This window comes from Ascidiella aspersa, chromosome 9, assembly GCF_963924565.1.
Source record: "Ascidiella aspersa chromosome 9, kaAscAspe10.2, whole genome shotgun sequence".
In the NCBI taxonomy this organism is placed as follows: Eukaryota; Metazoa; Chordata; class Ascidiacea; order Phlebobranchia; family Ascidiidae; genus Ascidiella; species Ascidiella aspersa.
The window spans coordinates 15,361,741-15,371,491 of record NC_139455.1 but is presented as its reverse complement, the minus strand read 5'-3'; the positions used below and the strand labels follow the sequence as shown (position 1 = coordinate 15,371,491).

Sequence of the window (9,751 nt, the reverse complement as noted above, 5' to 3'; positions counted from 1 at the left end):
CCCCGAGCCTGACTCTGACTCTACAGCCTGTATTTCGCCAATTTACGTAACTAAATACGGTGGATACTTAGCAATCCACTCATAGGGATGTCATATAATTCATCCACTCACAATAAATGGTTCAAAAATATCCACCACATGCTATTCCGCTATTGCAAACTGGAATTGACGGGAATATCAGTTTCAAAATTTGGTACTGCTCGTGCGCACTTCGAACTCGGGACTCTAATAGTTTTACGTGGTCTTACTCGAGTCCAACTCTTCGAGTACCGATTCCGACTCCGCAGCCCCGGTCCTCAGTAAGCAATCCCTTATTAGATGTTCTTCTTAAAAGTTGTCATACTACTATCCTTAAAATCTAAGAATATGATCACAAAATGACCGAGAGACCAATGGAACAGACTGTTTCAAAGGTTCCTCTAATTTTTTAATAAAAACACTCATGGCTATCCAGTACGCTGAACCAAATTAATCAACTAACTATGCCCAGATATCCTACTCCACAAAAAAATATTCACTGCTTGCAATTACCTAAAGACTATCAAAACATCTTACGAATATCAAGCTGAAAAGAACATTTTACGCCTAGAAAAGTAAAAAATTGGAATAAATCAACTATTTCCAAAAGAACGCTGTAGAACTTTTTAAACTTAAGTTATGTACTTAAAATCTCATTCCCACAACCAAAATTTTATTTAGTTCCGCCAACAGGGGGCGCAATATGCCAGTGTTCCATTGGTCCCCATGTTCCATGGGTCCCGCACTTCCCCTATAAGGACATTCAGAATTGTAAATATTAAGATACGTCGGATGAGCTTCTGCACTTTGCTTAAACTTGAACGCAACAAATAAAACGAGTCGTAATTTTATTTATTTACTAATATTAATAAAAAGTCTGCAATTTATTTTATCTTTTTTTCTGCATAAGCACAACATATGTTCGCACAAATATACGATAAGCTAGAAATGTTAATCGAAATGCACGGGTGAGAACAAATTTATTAAACATCCAGTAACAAATTAAGGTTAGATGGGAAGTTTAAAAAACACATTTTGTTGAAATACCACCAATCCATCGTCTTCGTATTGCGACCATGATGCAGTTTCTATTCCATATTAAAAGGATCTTGCTCTTTAAAGGGGATGTCATATTTTGATTGATCTTAAAGGTAAAATCGTGTCGATTAAAACTAAAATTGGACAGTAGCCAGCTTGTTTAAATATTCTCTAAGATCTGATTAAATATTGCCTTAAAATCAATTCAAACTCCAGCAGCAAAATTTTAGGGTAAAACCTAAATCGTTATACTCATTCAGGGATAAGTTCGTTTTGGCGTATATGGGCTATATGATCTAATTAAATGAGTTTAGTCTTCTGTTTCTAAAAGCAGGAATTCTTCCATATAACGTTGTTCTAAAAGCAAGAATTTTTCTTGTAAGAAGTGTTTTAAACAAGTCTTTTTGAAATGACTTGGCGACCCGCCAAGTCTTTGAAAAAAAAAGTAAATCAGTTGCCAAATTCAAGTCCCAGTTAAGTCATTATTAGAGCAAGTCAACTTCAAGTGAAGTCATTGACTTAAAAATAAAACTTTTATACAAATAAAATTGGCAAACTCGTCGAATTATGAGAAATAAGTCAAAATATATAAATAACAGAAACGCAATTTATAGCAGCTTGTAAATTGTTTTAGGCTAAGTGCAAAAAGGAGATAAAAAGGCCAAACACAATTTTATTGAAAACTGTTCAAAGAAAACACTTTATTTGAAGTTAGTTGACTAAAAGTTTAAAATCCAAGTCAAGTCATTTGCCCAAAACACTTAAGTCAAGTCAAGTCATTAACAGTCACTTAGTGTATTTAAGTCCATTAGTTTATTGACTTAAGACTAAATTATTGCAACACTGCAATCAAGCCACTTTTGACCAATAAAGCCATAAAACCAGAAGCCTTTCGAGTGGCTACATCGTTTCGTAACTTGAAACAAATTTCACAAGCCGAAGTCTCAACACTGTAAAAACAGTAGAAAATAAAATAACAGATCCATCTCAAGGCAACACACCAACAGCGATGCACTTATGTGCAATGGGCCTACTCGGATCGAGCCCGTGTTGGCGCATTTTCGATGTGGTTTTAAAGCCAATTCAATACCAAATTCATTTAGATATATTAGGGGTTGTTACATATCATTTGTGACTTTTAACTTCATCAAATTAACTGCTTTACAACGAATAACTTTGCTTTCATCTAAAAATATCGGTTATCGTAATCGCAATATAAAACCGAAAGACAGCCGTAAAATATAACTTAAATTATGATTCGTGATTACAGAAAACCTCAAACCTACTGTATATTGTTTACTCAAAGTTTATGTTTTGCTTTCTCATTACGAGGTATTTTTTCATCTTTAAACAATATATATATACCAGGTAAAATATAGTTTTGGATTTCGTCCTCTTTTAAAATAACTGGTCCCGGGCCAAATATAGCCCACCATGGGGAAGTTACAATTTGTTTCTCCCGCTTGTTGATTTCTGAATCACCATTCCTGTAAAACAAAGAATATAGATTAATCATGGACTGGTAAAACAAGTTCATACCGAATAACCTGTTTGGTTTAGCATAAGTTAAGCGGGTGAAAGACATCTTTGTTCAGATTAAGGAACGACGAAGTTTAACGGCACAAAAGATAAACACCAAAAGGCAGACGTAATTATTTATTCACAGTATTACAACCTAATTAAAAGTTTTTTTTCGGCGATGAATGAAATTCAGTATTTAAATTGTCATGTTTTTGGTAAAATATTATCTTCACGAACAGAAAAAACAGAAATGTTAGTCTTAACCGTTGTTTAAAAATTAAAAAAGCCATTTCTGTTGCACTTGTTCTAAAATATGAACGTAATGAAGAGAATCGTATCAGGTCCACTAGTGAAATAAGTTTGTGACATTAATACACGAATTAAACTGAGAAAAATAAGTAAATTATTATTTTTGGTTTTCAACCCTAGCTCGAGGTGAATAAAGTATTTTACAGTCGAGTTTTAGCGTACCTCTCGGTAGATTTCGAATAAAGTAAATACTAAGTATTATGTTCATTCTACAAATTTCACAATTCAAATGTTATTATTCTAGGGCTAAGCACTATGCCGCTGAACTGCAGAAAATATTGGGAAACACTATGGTGTCAAATTGCACTTCGTTTTATTGAGTTAGGAGCGTTTTGATTCCGACAATAGTTTAAACTTCTCTAACTTACACTCTTATTATGACTTACTCAAGACAAGCCCTAAAACCTAAAGCCTTCTAGTTAAAGTTTGGTTAGATATTTGGTCACTCAACAAACGTACTAAATATTTGTATAAATTTTACCTTACAGAAAAACTGTTGACCGTTCCAAGTATAAACGCCAAAGTGACAAGTTCTGTCATCCTAATTTGAAACATCATTGATGTAGGCTACTTTTTCATCAACAGCTATTGGAGCTATTTTGACTCAGGCTTCTTCTTGCACAGTTCTAATAGCAATAGCCAGCTGAGGCTTTCATTATAACAATGATCTGCTAGAATGCAAAAACGTTTCCTGATAAATACTGTCATTTAATAGGATGGCTTCCAATATACCACTTCTAATATACATCAATATAACGTATGGTGCTTGGTTGTGGTTGTGGTTGTCGCTTCTGCTTGCTGAATATCCTGTCAATAGCTTTTGCCGCTCTCTTGAGAATACATTTCCACCAGTTGTTCTCAAATCATTCTAATTATACCTCGCGAAAAGCAAAATATTATTCATTACAAAAGTTCCCTTGCACACTGAAATATGTCTCAAGGAACACCTAGCACTATTTAGCAATTCATTTATAGCCTTCCCAACACATAATTTTTAATGAGGCAAAACAGGCTTTAAAATAGAATTCGAACGGCAACACGGAAAACGGTTTAACGTTATGAGTTCGACGAGTATCACAGCAGCAAGTGCTTTAATGCAGGGCATTTTCTAGGATTTTTGCAAACAGAACATAAAACGTTCTGATTGTTTCCTTCCTAATGATAGGTTCGTATGGTTTGGGCGAAAAAGGCCATGTCACCGTGCCTAAAAGCATTTTGGTTAAGAACACATCCATTCGGGCTGTATGTTTGATCTCCATTTGGGTGCCCAACATTTATTAAATGCCTCAAGTAATAACGTCACACTTCAGGCCAAGCGTATCGCTTACGCGAGTGTATTCCTGTGAATTGTGATGTCGACCTGTATTTTTCATGCGAATTAAACTATCTGTTGTCTTTCGACGTCTTTTAGTGATTGCTCATTCGAGTAATGTTTGTTTTACTAACACAACGGAAGTTTGGTGCACAAAAATAAAATTTACAAAACAAGCTGTACGTGTTGTTTTGGAAAAGCTGTTATTTGCTTGGCATTCAGAGACCTTGTTCACGTTTAATCTATAATTACTCACGAGTGTTCGTTAGCGCTGTTTAATACGAAAAAACCTAATCACAGATTTACTTCATCGACAGAGCATTAGGTATCAATAACTAATCGGTATTTTTTATTCAAATGCAGCACACAATACGAAATGTAGCCGGTCGTTTTGCTTAGTTGTGAAACTGCTAATGCTAATCTTTTAATGTGCTTAAATAAAAATTAACTCCGTCGTACAATTTGAAATATTGTGCTCACTAACTATTTGAGGAACCTGGAAGAATCAAGAGCAATTAGCGGCTGGTACTTTCCTCACATTAAATAACACAATAAACTGAACAACCATGCGCCATTATGACAGATTTTAATTATCGGGGCTGCAAAGCCATATTATATACAACGAAACTCACAAGGAACAATCGTTCTAGCAACAAATATTGAATTTCTCTTGAACACAAAAAAACGCAATGCAACTTGCACCACGACAGTCAGGTAAAAAAAGAAAAACCTATACTAATCTTCATGAAAACCTTTTTTTTTTGTTCATGAAGATAATATTTTATCAAAAACGTGCCAATTTAGATACTGAATTTCATTCATCGCCGAAAATCAAATTTTAATTAGGTTGTAATACCGTGAATAAATAATTGCGTCTGTCTTTTGGTGTTTATCTTCTGTGCCGTTAAATTTTCGTTTCATTAGTCTGAACAAAAATTTTTTTTTCGATTTTTTTGGTATACCAGTATTTCTTTTAAATTTCTTGCAAGTTTTTATTACATTGCCGAAAATAAAAAAGAATGTTACAAAGTTACAAAACAAGATATGTCCAATATTTTGAATACGTTTTCCGTTACGCAATTGGCTGCCTACTCGGCGCAATGGTAAAGAAGCGCTGATCTAGGTAAAAACACCGGATCGAAACGTAAACAAACCGAAGGATAAAAGATGATTCGTTTTTTTTTGCATTTACGTTGTTAAAATAGTCGAAAAGTATGTGAAATGGACTCGTGTCTAATTTGTCAAAGAGGCGGCGGGCCGGATGAATTACACCCGCGGGCCGTAGGTTGCCGACCCCTGTTCTACAGGAATGGTGATTCAGAAATCAATAAACGGGGGAAACAAGTTGTAATTTCCCCATGGTGGGCTAAATTTGGACCGGGACCAGTTATTTTAAAAGAGGGAAATCCAAAACGATATTTTACCAGGTATAGGCCTATATATTGTTTGAAGCTATACAAATACCTCGTAATGAGAAAGCAAAACATATTACGATAACCGATATTTTTCGATGGAAGTAAAGCCATCCTTAGTAAAACAGGTAATTTGATGAAGTTAAAATTCACAAATGGTATGTAACAACCCCTAACATATTTAAACGAATTTGGTATTGAATCGGCTTCAAAACCACATCGGAAATGCACTGACACGGGCTCCGATCCGAGTAGGCCTACCGCACATAAGTGCATCGCTGTTGGTGTGTTGCCAGATAGACCCGTCATTTTATTTTATACTGTTTTTACAGTGTTGAGACTTGGGCGAAAGTCGTCTAAAGTTACAAAACGATGTAGCCACTCAAACCGGTTCTAGACTGATTTTAAAGTACATTCAATATTTTAAAGTACAATATTTTAAAGTACATTCAATGGCTTGATTGCAGTGTTGCAATAACTTAAGTCAATCTTAAGTGCACTCCGCTGACTGTTTTTAAATGACTTGACTTGACTCAAGTCTTTTGGGCAAATGACTGGACTTGGATTTCAAACTTTGAGTCAAATAACTTCAAATAAAGTGTTTTCTTTGAACAGTTTTCAATAAAATTGGGTTAGGCTGAATTAATCTCCTTTTTGCACGTTAAACACTTTGCATGCTGTATACTGCATTTCTGTTATTTGTAGATGACTTAATGCTCATAATTGGACGAATTTGCCAATTTTATTAGTATAAACGTTTTATAATTATGTCAATGACTTGGCTTGAAGTTGACTTATTCTAATAATGACTTGACTGGGACTTCAATTGGGAAACTGATTTACTTTTTTCCCAAAGACTTGACGGAATCCAAGGGTTTCAAAATGACTTGTTTACAAATTACAACATTGCCAAGAAAAATTCCTGCTTTTAGAACAACGTTATAAACCTAAAATGTTCAAAGCTGGTCAAATTCCTGAAAATTGTAGCATACCCCTTTGCAACAGCTGATTAGATACAAAAAGCTTTTAATGGCATTCGAAAAATGAAACCTGGCATTGGTGCTATTTACTTTTATACATAATTTACTTTTCGAAACAGCTGGCAAGACTAATCACATAATGCCAATAATATATTTCCAGTTGTATTTTATGGGTTTCAAGCGTATGGTTAATCTTGACTTTGGTGTAAAGCTTGGAAATATTTGTTGTCAGCTAAAAATACATTTTGATATTTGATTTACGGTGATAAAAGATAACATAGGTTATACATGTTTTAAATATTATGGAAAGTTCATAAAACTACACCTTCTGGGGATTATCGCATCAGAATAAAATAGCTGCCTTGATGAGATATACGTTAATTCGACTGATTATACACATACAGTACCTTTAAAAACATACAGTACCTTAAAAAAAGTAACACACCTATCGGGTCCGCCAGGAACGTGGCGGCGCATTTGGCATGATTACGCGAAACACCGGTTGCGGAGCACTGAATCCAACCACAGCTTCGAATAAATTATAAAGCACGCAAATATACCCAAATATTGTTCGGTGTGGTAGAATTCTAGACCAGCGCCAGATTACTTTAGTATACATACATTGTTTCTCAAATTTATATTATTACCAGAAACAACTTTTCTGCCCCAAGACTTTAAATAAAGAAACATTTTGCCGCATATAAAATGGTGAAACGCAACGACAACCAACAACCTTACTTAAGAAAGCCAGTTATTACATCAGAAGTTAACAATGAGCGGTAAACTTCTACAGTTTCGCAATACTTTTATTTTTTTATTTCCCGACAGGTAATTGCGCTTGAAAAAAAGTTTTGCGCGGATTCGTTAAACTTGTACTAGGTATCTTTTACTTAAACTCTGCCTAACACAAAAACTTCTAAATATACCTATATTAAATTAACTAACGCTGGGGCCTGGGATACGTGCTTAAATGTAATCTTGGTAAGTGATAAATCACATTGTAACATTTTGTAAATCGCATTGAGTGTGACGTAACATTGTGATGCAACAGATTGTAAGTTGAAAGTGAGCATTACAACAGTTTTCCACCAGTGAGGTTTGAACCAGACTTGGACAACTAGATTTATTTTAGCTTTTTAAAATTAGATTAGAATTAAAATTAGAGCATTTTAGTTTTTCCAAATTAGATTAGAATTAGATGGTTTTGAGTTTTCTCAAATTAGATTAGAATTAGAATTACCGAATTCCTAAAAAATCAAATTTCAACTAGAATTTGAACTAGAATCACATTTAGTTTTTACAACCAATTTAATTTAATCACAATTTATTCTTATAAGAACGTGAATGGTAAATATGTGTGCGGTAATTTGTATGCTTTTTTATGCTTTTTAGCCTGTAAAAATTACATACAAGTCGTTCCAACCAGAAAATTTTAATTGAAATTCTGTGTTTGAACTGAGAGACTAAAAATGCCGTTGGACAAAGTGGAATTTTTGGTAAAATCCAAATTAGATTAGAATTAGAATTAGAGCATTAACGGAATTCAAAAATTAGATTAGAATTAGAACTAGCCGCATTTTGCTCTAATTCAATGAATTTGAAAACTAGAATTATCTAGTTGTCCGAGTCTGGTTTGAACACACGACCCCTGCACGAAACCGGTTTTCTACCACTGAGCTAAAGCGGCGCACATTAATGGTGCTCGAATTTCACATTATAATCATCACCGACTGGGCGAACATCTTGCCCCACACACACACATACACATCTCACAAACTTTCTCTTTTATTATGTAGATATTGTGCCACCTGTTAGCAGCTCTTGTGCCTACTAAACTCGCAATGTATCAACTAAATGCTAGTTAGCCTAAGACCCTGCGAAGCCGTCAGTCTAGCTGTAAGTAACGAACGTTATAGTCACGATTCGATCGGCCGGTGCGTTTCCTCTGTGAACTTGGCGTCCAATAATTCGTGGAAGGGCTATAGGACCGCCATGGCGTGCCTCGGCCTTCGAAAATAACAGTGGAAATGTCATCTTCTCGCATCTGCTTCAATGTGTCAACGCAGTTATTTACAGAGGAGGCAGCCTTATGCAAATCCAAAGAGACAGTTTGGAGGAGCATTGCAAACGGTTTAGTAACTTTCAATACTCTTGCATTAACATTAAGAGCAACTAACAATAATTGCTCACTGATAGCTCTCATCAACATCAGCGCTTTACCTCCGTTGCGAGGACACGAAGTCAAAGAATTTAATGGTGCGACAACAGCAGGGTAAAGCTCTCTAAATATTAAAACAGAAGTCTGCTTTTCGACCCACCGCGTCTGACAGCGCTTTCTGGACAAACAGATCGCATAAACGATTGCATCCTTTTATTAGAATCAGAAAAGAATATGGCAGTAGATTAAACAGTGGCTTGTGCCGCAGATATTGGTGTCACATTTAAAGCTTTTGCTAGACAGAGATTCAGGTTGTGTGCCGCACAATGTACGTAAACAGAATTTGGACATTTGTCTCGGACATACTTTTGCACGCCATTACGTTGCCCAGCCATGCGGCGCCTTCTTACCCCTTGGCCACCATAAATAAATGTCCAATCCGGAGTCTAAAAGTATACCAATCTGTTTTGCCACTCCTTCTTCAGTTAAATCTGGTGCCACGGCAAAACATAGGAATCTCTCGCAAATGCGGAAGTCGTGAACGTAGCGGAGACACAAGCCCAGTTGTTCCTGCTTCGAGAAGTCGGTGATTTCGTTCGCTAGAATTGCAAAAAAAGTTGGACTCGCATACCTCCCTCACTACAACTTTACGCATTGTAACATTGATGACTTCAATCAGCTCATTTTGAGCAATGGGGAAAATATACTGCTCATTGCAAAAAGCTTCATTTATATGGCGTTCGCGAAGCGTGTCGCCAGATTGGACCATAAACTGAAGGAGAGCTCGAAAGTTTCCTTGAGAGTAAAGGTTTTCTGAGTCAATATTTAAGTGCCAATTATCTTCACCTGCATGATTGTGACATAACAAACCTATTATAAAATCTATTGTAACGTTAAACGCGCAGTTGGATGCCAAGGGGCCTATAGATTGGCATGCATTGTTTATTGCAGGGGTCGGAAACCCCTGGCACGCGTGCCAAAAGTGGCACACAAGATGATTTTT

At 35.7% G+C, this 9,751-nt stretch overlaps 1 long non-coding RNA gene across 1 annotated transcript; it reads right to left on the bottom strand.

Moving 5' to 3' along the window:
- Positions 1 to 871: 871 nt before the first annotated feature.
- On the bottom strand, positions 872 to 3,553 carry LOC146133194 (uncharacterized). Its single transcript, XR_014501700.1, has 3 exons — positions 3,368 to 3,553; positions 2,422 to 2,543; positions 872 to 1,162 (listed from the first exon to the last, which is right to left on the bottom strand). It is a non-coding gene; the product is annotated as an uncharacterized LOC146133194 (long non-coding RNA).
- Between the last annotated feature and the right edge of the window lie 6,198 nt (positions 3,554 to 9,751).